At 45.6% G+C, this 12,253-nt stretch overlaps 1 protein-coding gene across 3 annotated transcripts in view; it reads left to right on the top strand.

Annotated features, from left to right (window-relative positions):
* The first annotated feature begins 4,593 nt into the window (after positions 1-4,593).
* The window catches only part of TLN2 (talin 2), a 456,802-nt gene continuing 449,142 nt past the window's right edge, over positions 4,594-12,253 (top strand). For all 3 annotated transcript variants that reach the window (XR_007153041.1, XM_047863106.1, XM_047863103.1), the window contains exon 1: positions 4,594-4,737. The gene's annotated coding sequence lies outside the window, so the exon portion shown is untranslated. The remainder of the gene's footprint in view (positions 4,738-12,253) is intronic.

Below are 12,253 nucleotides of genomic sequence, written 5' to 3'. Positions count from 1 at the left end.
ATCAAGAGTCACATGCTCTGCCAACTGAGCCAGCCAGGTGCCCCAGTATATTATTTTTCAAGATTTTTTTTAATGTTTATTCATTTGTGAAAAAGAGAGAGGAAGGGGGAGGGGCAAAGAGAGAGTGAGACATAGAATCCAAAGCAGGCTCCAGGCTCTGAGCTGTCAGCACAGAGCCCATGTGGGACTCAATCCCACAAACCTTGACATCACCACCTAAGCCGAAGTCGGACACTTAACCCAACGACCACCCTGGTGCCCCATCAATATATTTTTTTTAAATTAAAGTTGGTCTGATACCTAAAGAAAGTATTTTCACAAGAGTTAAACAAACCCATCTCCATAGACAAGGAAACCAGTTTTATCCAACTTGTTTTCGTGATAGAGAAGCAATTGGCTCTGATCACAGATTAAAACATTTTTTTAAATTGTAGTCTTTCTATAGTACCTTTGCATTGTAGAACGTTTCATGAAAACATATTTACATAACATTAAAAAAACCCCACATGACCAGAGACTTAAAAGTTACATGTATAATTTAAACAGTTTTGATGATCCACAATAAAAATACTATAAAAATATTGTTAACCACTGTGTAACCCCAAACATGTTTTCTCCAGTCTATGAGCAAGCAAGCAAAAGAGAAACAACCTGCCTCACATTTTATTTAAATATGAATTATTTTATTTAAATATGAATTCCAATTTAGCATAATAAATATTCTTCTAGGTAGCGTGTTTCTTCAGGGGCATTTAAAGAACATTCCATAGTGTGTTCTATATACCATAGGAAAAGAAAAATCATCATCAAGTATGTCCTGTGATGGGTAGAATAATAACAATAGTTTCCTGAGTCTATGTAAGCAATTTGCTCTTAAAAAAAAAAAAAAGAAAAGAAAGAAATCTGAATCTGCATCTATCACTCCATCCCAAATATTGAGGAATGAGGTGGGGCCCCATAAAACTAAAACATTAATTCTTGCAAAGTGTCAATCATCTGCCTTTGAAATAAAATGAAAGTAACTTATTGACTATATGCTGTATTGAAACTCAGGTAATATTCCCTCTATGATTATCGGGTAATATTCTCTCCTAGAACTTATAACAAGAAAAGAGATGGAGAGATTTCTATAAACCTAAAGAGGTTGAATGAAAATAGAAGCCTGAGCATCTTGTTTTCATTTCTGGTTCTGAGTAACAGGCAATTTTTAGAAAACGTGGTTCCCACATCTACCTTGCTCCTGAGAACGGATACAACAATTTTGAAAAAGGGGAAAATGTCATGAACTGTTGACGTGTATGTCAAGGATGCCCTAGAAGATATCTTCACATAGCACCAATTATGACCTTATAAACAAAAGTGGGAAGCAATATTTACTGAACTTTCTTCTGGCCCTTCAGTATGACACAGTTGGGTTTGCTCAGGTATACACACACGCAGACAGGTTGTCAGGAGGTTAAGGCGAATAGTACAATGACAGGAGGGGAGTAATGTAGCATTTGGCTCTAACACCAAGCAATGTCTTATTTGGTATTTACAGCTCTAGCTTGCGGAAAAAATGGATTGTAGTTCCAGATGCATTTATAAGTCACTTGGAAGCTATCTCTTTGATTTACTTCCCCAAATGCTGTACTCTTTTTTCACAGAAAATGAATACGTTTTCAGTTTCTAATTATCTGCTTGGCAGGAAGTGAGACAATATGAAGCCTTGGTAAATTGTGTCGATGGGATGAGTTTTATCTCCGGTCCTAGATACTCTAAGAAAACTGCCAGCACGTTTCCCTCTGCTGGGTGGAGACAAAGTCCAAGCAGGCAAACTTGTTAAAAGAAGTTTTTGTTTGGTCTCTACTGACCTATGATCACTGTGACTAGTACAGAAAGAGACTACTAGTAGCTGACTCTAAATTTAGAAATAAGTATCTTTTCAGGTCTAGGACAGGAATCTTAATTTCAAAGCACTCACCATAAGTTACTGGTAAAATCAATTTTACTTCTCTTGGGGAACTTGTTGAAACACATAATGCTAGGCAATAGAATGGTTAGAGTTGTTTTTTTCTAAAGAAATAGAAAATGGCTTTGAGGTCATAGAGAGGTTAGAAAAATATAAAAATAAGTGAAGGGTGCAAAAGTCAGTTGGTTAGAAGTCAGGACTAAAGCAAAGAATTCTAGGACTGATGTTCTTTCTCACTGGGGAAAGGGGTTTGATTGATCTCGGAGAGCCACAGAATAGGACTAATTGGATTAATAATGAGATATTCAGATACCTGCATCCCACTGCTTGAAACATCTTAGGATTTGGCTGTTATTTTGAAGAGTGAGATTATTGAATTAAACCAGGGTTATAACTCTACAAACCCTTACCATCCTAGGATTATGCTGATGGTCTAATAGCAGAGAGGAATTTTTAAACATCTTAGGAACTAGCCAAGTAGACAGTGAACAAACATGCTATTATCATGAAATAAATATTTATCGAGCCCCCACCATGTGCCAGACCCGCGTTTAGGCACAGAGATGCAGGTAAGATCCTTGCTCTGATGGAGCTTACCTTCTAAGATTAAACAGCATTTCACCGGCAGGCAGAGGAAGAGCACAGGGAGACTTTAAGGGTAAATTAAGTCATGGAAAAAAATTTAAGTCTAGATTGGGGGAACAAAACTGATCGTGAGATGTATGATGGGAAGCCAGCGAGCCCTATGAACCAAGGACTAAGGTAGAAGAGAAAATTACTTTAGTTGCAACCAATTTTTCTCTCGGTTTTGATGAGCTTCTTATGTAAACCTGGCATTTGAACTATAAAACCCCGGTTGCTCTTTGTCAGTGAATCAAGGGACAATGTAAGTGGCATTAATTCAATGAGCTTATTACTAATCTCTCACGGGAATAATTTACTTTTCAATAAACATTTACTTTTTAACCATCCCCTGAGGTGATTTGCCATCACCACCAGTTACTCTGTTAGACTGGTGACTGTTTAAAAAGGTGTGAACAGGGGGTACCTGGGTGGCTCAGTCGGTTAAGCGTCCGACTTCGCCTCAGGTCATGATGTCACGGTTTGTGGGTTCGAAGGAACCCTGAGTCGGGCTCTGTGTTGACAGCTCAGAGCCTGGAGCTTGCTTCAGATTCTGTCTCCATCTTTCTCTGCCCCTTGCCTCCTCACATTCTGTCTCTCTCTCTTAAATATAAATAAAACATTAAAAAAATTTTAAAGAAAGGTATGAACAGAAACATTTTACCTGTGTAATTAGCAAGTCTCCATCCTGTAACTTCTAGGACTTTCTCAAGTTGCCAATTCATTGGTTCTGATTGTGCTTTGTGATGTTAAAGTTTGTTCTCCGTAAGTTACAAAGCTGTACCCTGATAATACATCATAAATGTATTATGTATTACTCTCTGTGGTCATAATAAAATCAAGTTCATCAGCCCAGACAAGAACATGCCATTGTTCTTACAGAATGTCCAGCCTTATCCAACGTCCCAATAGACTTCTACACGATAGTTTCAGTTTACAAAATCAACCCACTCTCCAGTTCATAGCAACGGCAGTTTCATGCTCTGAAAAAACACTTAAAAGTTGCCATAGTTTCATTTATGAGTAACTGGAGAGATTTGCTACTTATTTCTTTGGAAGAGAGGTCTATCCTACTCATTTTGTGTTGGGCTGGGGAAAAAATGCAAGGTATATTAAAAAAAATTTTTTTAACTATAAAAGTAATGTGTTCCTGACAGAAAAATCAGAAACTAGAGAACTAAGCAGGAATAGAGAAATCACCCACACTTCCACCAATCACTGAGGGATCTAGTTAACCTCTGTCCAGTGTTTATCTGTTCAGTTTATTCTACCTCTCTCCATTTATCGTAATTTAAGAAAATGAGATCTTATGGTACACAGTATTTTCTGATTTGTCTCCTTGTCCCCTTAATAACCTTCCCGTTGTTTCATGTCATCCTACGCTTCCTAATGACTGTGTAAATGTAACAGGTATATAATTGCCCTTACTCAAAGGCATAGCAGGCAGGAGAACATTTTTTCTTATGAATTAAGAGAGTGCTCCCCGCCCCTCTTCCCCCCGTCCCGAGAGCCTTTCTCAAAAACCCTAAGTGACCTCTGACCACCAATTTGTGTCGCGTGTGCAACACGTGCAGAAAGGGACAGCCAGCTGCCGGCTCCGGTCAGCAGCGCCGCAGCAGGACCCCAGAGCGCGCCACTGGACTCTCGTGGGAACCACGCCCCTGGCTCCAGGGTGGCCAGTGGTCCGGGGGAAGCGCTCTGCCGTCCCAGGGGCCCCATTCCATGGACGCCGCTTCCCCTCCTCTCCTATCTCCCTCACAGCGGAGCCCGAGTTCGGAAAGCCTGGGTCATTCTGCGACCCCTTCTCCCCACGGCAACTCGGCCGGCACGTTGCCTCCCCACGCGGATCCTCCCAGCACCAAGCCGCCCGGCAGGGACCCAGGAGGTGACCGTGCCGGCCCAACCCGGGTGCCGCACGGCGCCGCTGCTGGACCGGAGCCGCGCGGGGACGCGCCGTCCCCGAGTGATGACGCGCTTCCTGCCCTCCCGGCGCTCGCGGGCCGTGCGCTCGCGCTCGCCCTCGGCTCTTGTTCCGCGCCCGGAGCCAGCGGCGGCGGCAGCGGCTGAAGCGGCTGCGGGAGCGGAGCGGTCGCCGGGCGCGCGGGGGGACGCCGGCTGCACTCCGGGGCAGGCGCTCTGCAATGAGACAGTAAATGCATCCCCCGGTAAGGCGCACGGCTCACTCGGGTTTTCCTCTTCCTCCAGCTGCATGCACGTTGCATGAATTTCTCGTGTCTTTTCCCTCCCCTCTACAGAAGGAAAATGTGGGTGGTTTTTTCCTCCCTTTTGCATCTCGTGAGTGATGCCAATGCAGAAAAAAACCCGCAAAGCTCCCAGATTTGATGTCCTAGGAGGGCTTTCTGCAAAAAAAATAAAAATAAAATAAAATTTATGCACCTGTCTATTGCACATGTATGTTTTCACTGCACTCGACCTGGGCGCAGCGGTTTGCAAACAGGCTGGCAGCCGGCGCCTGAGAACGGATTCCTGGCCGCGGGCAGCCAGTCCCCTCCGGGGCTCCCGCTGGGTTTCCGGTAACTGGGCTTTGAAAAGCGGCCCCGCCTGCATGGAGTGTCCCCTCGGCCCCGGCCGGGCCCCCGCGCCAGGAGAGTTGGCGCGGGCGGAGCGGCTTCATTCCAGCACTGGCCGCCCGGACTCCAGCGCCACTTTGCAAACAAGTCTCCGGTCGAGGCTGGAGGCAAAGACAGCCCGCCGGTGCGGAGCTCCTCCAGTCCCAGATTCTCAGACCTGCCTATTCCACGACTCCCCTTGGCAATCTCGCCACCAGCAAAACTGCTGGCCGCTGAGGGACCTGGGCAGCGCCCGCCCGAGAGCGAGGACAGGATTTGGATTTGCTGCCGCTGGCCTCGCACTGGACTAGCGGTGCCCTCTCCTCCCTCGGCGCCGCAAGCTGCAATCTCGCGCCCACTGGGAGCCGGGGGTCCTGGGGACTGGCAATTCGGGATTCCCTGAGGGGACCGAGGAACGACGTTCGAGGGCGCCATATTTTCAGTGGGTCTTGGCTGCGGAGGGAGGGGGCGTACAGTTTCTGGGGCCCGGGGGATAGCGCGGCGCCCCCGCAGGAGAGGCAGGAGGGGTTCTGGCCGGGAAAGTTTGCGCGCCGAGACAGGAGCGGAGGCGGCCGCGTAGGGAGCGCACGGAGGTTGTTCCCGCAGGGGCGCGCGGGCTGCGACGCGTCGCCAGGCCCGCCCGGCCCGGGTGTAGGGCCGAGAGCCGCCGTCAGGGGCTGCGCGTCCGGCTCACCTCCGCTCGCTGTCCCGCCGAGACGCGGCTTGCAGGCTCCGAGTCGCAGGGAACACGCCCCTCTCCCCAGCCGCCGCGGCTGCCCGGGCGCTCCGCCGGAGCCGTGCGCTTGGCGGCGTCCTCCGGCCGGGCGCCCGGTGCAGAGCGTGCTCCCGGCGCCCGGCTTCGCTTGGGCGCTGAGCGCGGCGCGGGACCTCGCTCCCTGAGGGAGAGGAGGCGAGCCGGCTAGCGGTCGGGGCCGAGGGCCTGGCTCGCGGTCGTCCCCGGGGCCGGAGAGCGGCCCTCCCCTCGCCTCGCCTCGCCTCCTTGGCTGCGGCGGCGACAGCGGCAGCGCCCGTGGCTGCGTGCTCGGCTCTCGCCGCGATGCCGCGATGCCAGCTCTTGGAGGCTAGCTAAGGGGGGCGTTTCCAGAAGTTGGGGCTTCAGGTGACGCGTGGGGAAACTTGGAATTGGGCCGCCCGTGAAGAGTCGAGGTGAATAGGGGAAAGGAGGCTGTTTCAGAATCCCTGTGTCTCGTAGTGAAGACTAACCTCCGATTATTTCCAGAAGACGAGAGAATGAGCCTAAGTATTTGGCGTGGTCCAAGGCACAAAGAGGAGGGTAGGGATGATGCCCCGAAGAAACGGGCCCCCAAATGTACATAAATGACAAACACGTACCACGTATTTGCCTTTAATACTACCTGGGTGTGCTGACTTGTGGCATTCGTCAGGTTGCACATTATCCTCCTCCCTTCTCCAGAGCGCGAAGTTGGCGACTTCTCAGGAGTGGGGCTGTGGGCATTCTTTTCTTTTGAAATACAGCAGATTGTGATCTCTGCTTTGTGTAGGGGCAGAGGAAGGGCGTGTTTGCTGACCTACAATCAGCTGAGTGCAGAAACACGCAAGCCTTTCTCCTTGGCGTCTTATTGAAATGATGCCATAGTATTGAGGTCATGTCAGCACTTTGGGGCTTCATCTTTGGAGAGGTTTCAAGGGATCACAGAAAAGGGGGGATGTGAAGCTTTCATCTGATGTCAGGGATTAGGCTGCTGCTTCGCTAGTTCACTTCATTAAGTGCCTCCATGTGGATGTCAGCCATTGCGTTTCCAAGATTTTTGTCTTCCTTGACTGCTGATTTTCGGACATCTATACAAAAACTGTGGAGGGGTGGTGGATGTGACACGTGGCCTTGAGGGACACCTGCATGAATGCTATTTTTTTTTTTCATTGAACCCTGGAATTGTGGAAAACACCCAGAGCCCAAGATACATTTATATCCAAAATTAGCATAACTCATTTAGAAGAGACTCAAATCAATTGCAGAAAGCCGTCTATTTCGTAAAGCTCCCAGTCTTAGTGATGGTACCTTGAATCACAGAAACACAGGGCTCTTCAGATTGAGGAAGTCACTGATTTTTCTCTGCCTTTGTACCCACTTAGGTTATCAAGGAGATACACTTTTTAATTAAACTCTTATGCATTTTTTTTTTTTTACTTTTTAAAAAGGTGTCTGTTTTTGACAGTGATGTTGTACTTCTGCCTCCAAAGGGAAAGCAAAAAATTTTAAACTTAAATTTGTTAAATAAGTTACTGGGGATACTTCTTATCAGCTTAGGCTTATAGTTGTGTCTTGAATTCACCTGCTAACCCTACTTGTTTAGGTTTTTCTTTTTTTTTTTTTTAATGCTTATTTATTTTTTGAGAGGGATAAAGAGACAACGTGAGAGCAGGGGAAGGGCAGAGAGAGAGAGGGAGACACAGAATTTGAAGCAGGCGCCAGGCTCCCAGCTGTCAGCACAGAGCTCAATGGGGGCTCTAACTCACGAACCATGAGATCGTGACCTGAGCTGAAGTCAGATGCTTAACCGACTGAGCCCCCCAGGCACCCCTTGTTTAGGGTTTTTCATTTATTTTCTTTCTTTCTTTATTTTTTTTAACGTTTATTTATTTTTGGGACAGAGAGAGACAGAGCATGAACGGGGGAGGGGCAGAGAGAGAGGGAGACACAGAATCAGAAACAGGCTCCAGGCTCTGAGCCATCAGCCCGGAGCCCGATGCGGGGCTCGAACTCACGGACCACGAGATCGTGACCTGGCTAAAGTCGGACGCTTAACCGACTGCGCCACCCAGGCGCCCCTAGGGTTTTTCAAACCAAACACGCTTTCCTGGAGTATTTTTTTTTATTTAAAAACCTTTTTTTAATGTTTTATTTTTGAGAGAGAGAGAGTGAAAGAGAGCAAGCAGGGGAAAGGCAGAGAGAGAGAGAGAGAGAGAGAGAGAGAGAGAGAGAGAAATATGGAACCGGAAGCAGGCTGCAGGCTGTGAGCTGTCAGCACAGAACCATGTTGCGAGGCTTTAACTCACAGACTGGGACATCATGACCTGAGCCAAAGTCAGATGATTAACCAACTGAGCCACCCAGGTGCCCCTTTCCTAGCATATTTTTAAGTGAAGTCAGGTTTTGCCCCTTTCCTAGAGTATTTTTAAGTGAAGTCAGGTTTTACAAAGTGGGGTATAAGTGAGTGATGGGGGGAGATGGAGATTTCTAGTCTAGTTTCTGTCTTTTGTAACTTAAAATTATACTGATTCCCCTTCTCCTCCACCCCTCATTTCCAGCAGATCATTAGTTCCCAAGAGCAGTTAAGGGTGGTTACAGATGGTGAACAATCTAAATTTTTACCAACTATGCTCAGAAAAATCAAACTATACATCTAAAAATGTATTATTCATTTTAGCCTTATGCTTGTGACTACATATGTCACTTATTGTGTGCTTGTGCTAAATGTTATATAATAAAAAATTTTAGAAATACGAGTTTTCTTGGGGCGCCTGGGTGGCTCAGTGGCTTGAGCCTCCAACTCTTGGTTTCAGCTCAGGTCATGATCCTGGGGTCATGTGATCAAGCCCCGAGTTGGACTCTGTGCTGAGCATTGAGCGTGCTTAAGATTCTCCCCCCACCCTCCTGTCCCCCTCTCTCTTGCTCCTGCACTTGTGCTCTGTATCTAAAATTAGTTTTCTTAATAAAGCTGAAATAAAAAATTAAAAAGGAGAAGTTGCACACCCTTCCATCTTCATTCCCAAGTTTACTACCTTAATATTTATCAATTTCTTATGCCGCTGTTAACAGTGTTACAAATTGTGCTTTCTTGCTTCTCGCCTGATTCATATTATAACTTCATGGGTTGCTCAAAGTTCCTGCATTTTTGTTGTTGTTAAAAAGATTTTATAACTTCAAAAGGTTAGAAAACGCCAGTGCATTTTGGACAGTTGCCTGTCACTTTACCAGGCTGTGTGATGTGTGTGTGGCATGCCCCAGACTCTTGGGACAGTGTCTGAAACTTGTGATCTGTGACATTATGGATTCAGAACTCTTGAGTCATAATGTTTTCCTGGAGATTTTGGGTGGTGTTTGGCCAATACAGGAAGTACTAAAAAAGAGTTAAATAATTCAGTCATTTTTATTGGGTACACAAAATTTTAAAGGCAAGAAGGAAAACTTAATAAGCAGGACCAGAATTACAGCTTAACATACCCAACTGGTGCCTTTTTAATTACAGTACTTCCCCCCAGAACTTCTTAATCCTATTACTTTTATATTTAATAAGGAGACTAGTTAAAACATAAGCCAAACAGAACTATTACAAATAATGGGGATAAATGCTAGGTTTAACCAGATGTTTTGCCTAAAGTTAAGAGTTAAGGAATCTGCATTCTGTCAAACTCCGCCTGCAGGCCCTCTCCACGGCCCCCTTCGTCAATAAGCAGATTATGAACGGCAAAAAATGTTGGAGGGGGTGGAGAACAAAACACAAAAAAAGAAACGAAATCCTTAAGGTAGGCTTCTCCTTTTTTAAATTTTTATTTATTTTGAGAGAGAGAGAGAATGCCTGCGTGTGCACAAGTGGGGGAGGGGCAGAGAGAGGGAGGGAGAGAATCCCAAGCATGTTCCCTGTTAGCAAACAGGGCAGTGCGGGGCTCCATCCCACAAACTGTGAGATCATGACCTGAGCTGAAATCAAGAGTTGGACACTTAACCAACTGAGCCACCCAGGCACTCCAAGGTAGGCATCTCCTGTCCGTCACCATCCTAACAACCTTTGGTTCAGTGTCAGGTGCCATTTGAATGACACCTGGTAGACAAGGCTGGTACAAAATGGTTTGGTTGTCACAGCGTTTTCTTTATGCATCACCTGGAACTATGAATTAAAACTGTGCTCATTTGTCACCCATTTTTCACAGTGGATTTTCAGAGTCAGTGCCAAAAGCATGGTTTTGTTTTCCTTTAACCAACCATTTAATTTCAGCCAAAGGGACGCTGTTCTGAATATCTAGAAAAGTAATGAATATTTGTATTTCCTTTTTACTCTTCTAGCTGCAGTCTTAACAAAATTCTCTTAAGTCTGCTATTCACTTACCCAGTTGTTTTGAGGGCTTGCCTTGTGCTTCATGCTCGGAAGACATCCTGTCCTAACCTCACACACCGAGTTCCTAAGAGATGATACTCATTTGTATTTTACATATCTAGTAGATGGTGGGGGGAGAAATGAGTGTGTGATTAAGTTGTATTTGTAGGCCAACATAATAGATGAACAGAGGATATGAATAGTCAGTTCCCACAAGAAGAGATGTAAATGGCCAATGAACATGTGAAAAGATTCTCAGCCTCCATGATGGTCAGGGAAATGCAAATTTAAAACAAGTATTTGTTTTCTGTCCATCCAACTGACCCACTTAAAAACAAAACTGGTAGGGTGGCTGGGTGGCTCAGTCAGTTGAATGCTGACTTCAACTCAGGTCTCATGGTTCATGGGTTTGAGCCCGTGTTGGGCTCTGTGCTGACAGCTCAGAGTCTGGAGCCTGCTTCGGATTCTGTGTCTCCTTCCCTCTCTGCCCCTCCTCTGCTCACACTCTGTCTCTCCCTGTCTCTCAAAAATAAATACACATTGAAAAAAAAAAAACTGGTAACATCTTCTCTTTTAGATGTATGGGGGGGGGGGCAACTTACAGTCTCTTGGGAGTATGAATTGCTAGAAGATTAGGGAAAGCAATTTCTAAGTTTGGAACTTGCCGCCATGTGCCACAGCAATCACATATTTGGAGTCTTGTCTTACAGAAATAAAAACATCAGCATGCAAGGATCTATGTGTGATGATGTTTAAGGTAGTATTACAAAAATACTACAATAATAGTGTAGTAGTAAAAAAATGGGAAGCAACATAAAATGTCCATCAGGATGAATAATAATTTTGGATTATTTTGCAAGTGATGTCCAGAACATATGAAATGTAAATGAAATCAAGTTACAGAGTATCAAATTTAGTATGATCCTATTTCTGATTTAAAAAAGAAGCTCTAGGTATATAACCTTGGAGAGAGATGTGAAGGACACATAAAACTTGAGATTGTTTAAAATTGGGAGTGGGAAGGGGAGGTGACTAACTTGCTCCATATACACCTTGATTGGTTTACTTGCTCAAACAAAAGCTTTTCTATAGGGAAACACTTTAAAATAGTATTTGGTTCATGAATACGAAACTTGTTTGGGACCATTTTGGAAACAAAAGGTGAGCAGTATTACACCTGCTTTCTCTTATGTTTTCTGAAGTAATCTTTTATCTCTTGGGAAACTTGTAGTTAATTAGCTTCTAACATCCTGAAATTTCCCACTTTTGAGTCCGTGCCTGCTGCCTTGGTCGTAAAGGGTGGCTTCAGGAAATGCTGTTTACTTCTCTCCCCCAGGGGAGTAGTGACAATAAGACATCAAGAAAGCTCTTAGTGTTCTCCTTTTCCTTGACTTTGTCTGATCCCAACTGAGGGAAGGTCTGGCCAATTGCAGAGTCTTCTCAGATAGCAGCAACATGTCCTTAGGCTTGGTTTTCCTGTCTGAGCCTCAGAGAGGTGCTATCTAATGACTGTGCTGGCATTCGAACTCAGGTCCCCTTCCACACGATCCCTAGCTTGCTGACTGCTTCACGTGAACCATTTGTAATTTTGCCTCTTAGTGTGATTTTTGAAACTTGATAGAATTTACGAGTTCTTGGCAGTTATCCCCCAAAAAGCTGTGGAAAAGCAGTGGAAACTCCATCCCCATTTGAAGAAGTCCATCCTAGGTGACGCTGCGAGTCCTGGTGGGAGACTGAGTCTCAATCCACTGGGACCCAGGCTCTGCTGCACCATTTGAAAACCATGGTTTAGATACCACCAGCGGTTCCCCAGCTGGAATGCATCAGAATCACCCAGAGGGCTTGCTAAAAGCCACGTCGTTTGGCCAGGGTTTCAGGCTGTAAGTCTTGGGTGGGGTTTGACAATTTGCATTTTTAATAAGTTCCCAGGTGATACTGATCTTGCTGGTCATGGACCATACTTTTCAAACTGCTGGTTTAGAGAAACCAGCTTCCTGTTTTGCAGATCTTGTGTTCTTGTCCAGCCAGGGCTC

Source organism: Prionailurus viverrinus, chromosome B3 (genome assembly GCF_022837055.1).
Source record: "Prionailurus viverrinus isolate Anna chromosome B3, UM_Priviv_1.0, whole genome shotgun sequence".
Lineage (NCBI taxonomy): Eukaryota > Metazoa > Chordata > Mammalia > Carnivora > Felidae > Prionailurus > Prionailurus viverrinus.
Note: the sequence above shows the minus strand (reverse complement) of the source record. Positions and strands in the feature narration are given on the sequence as shown.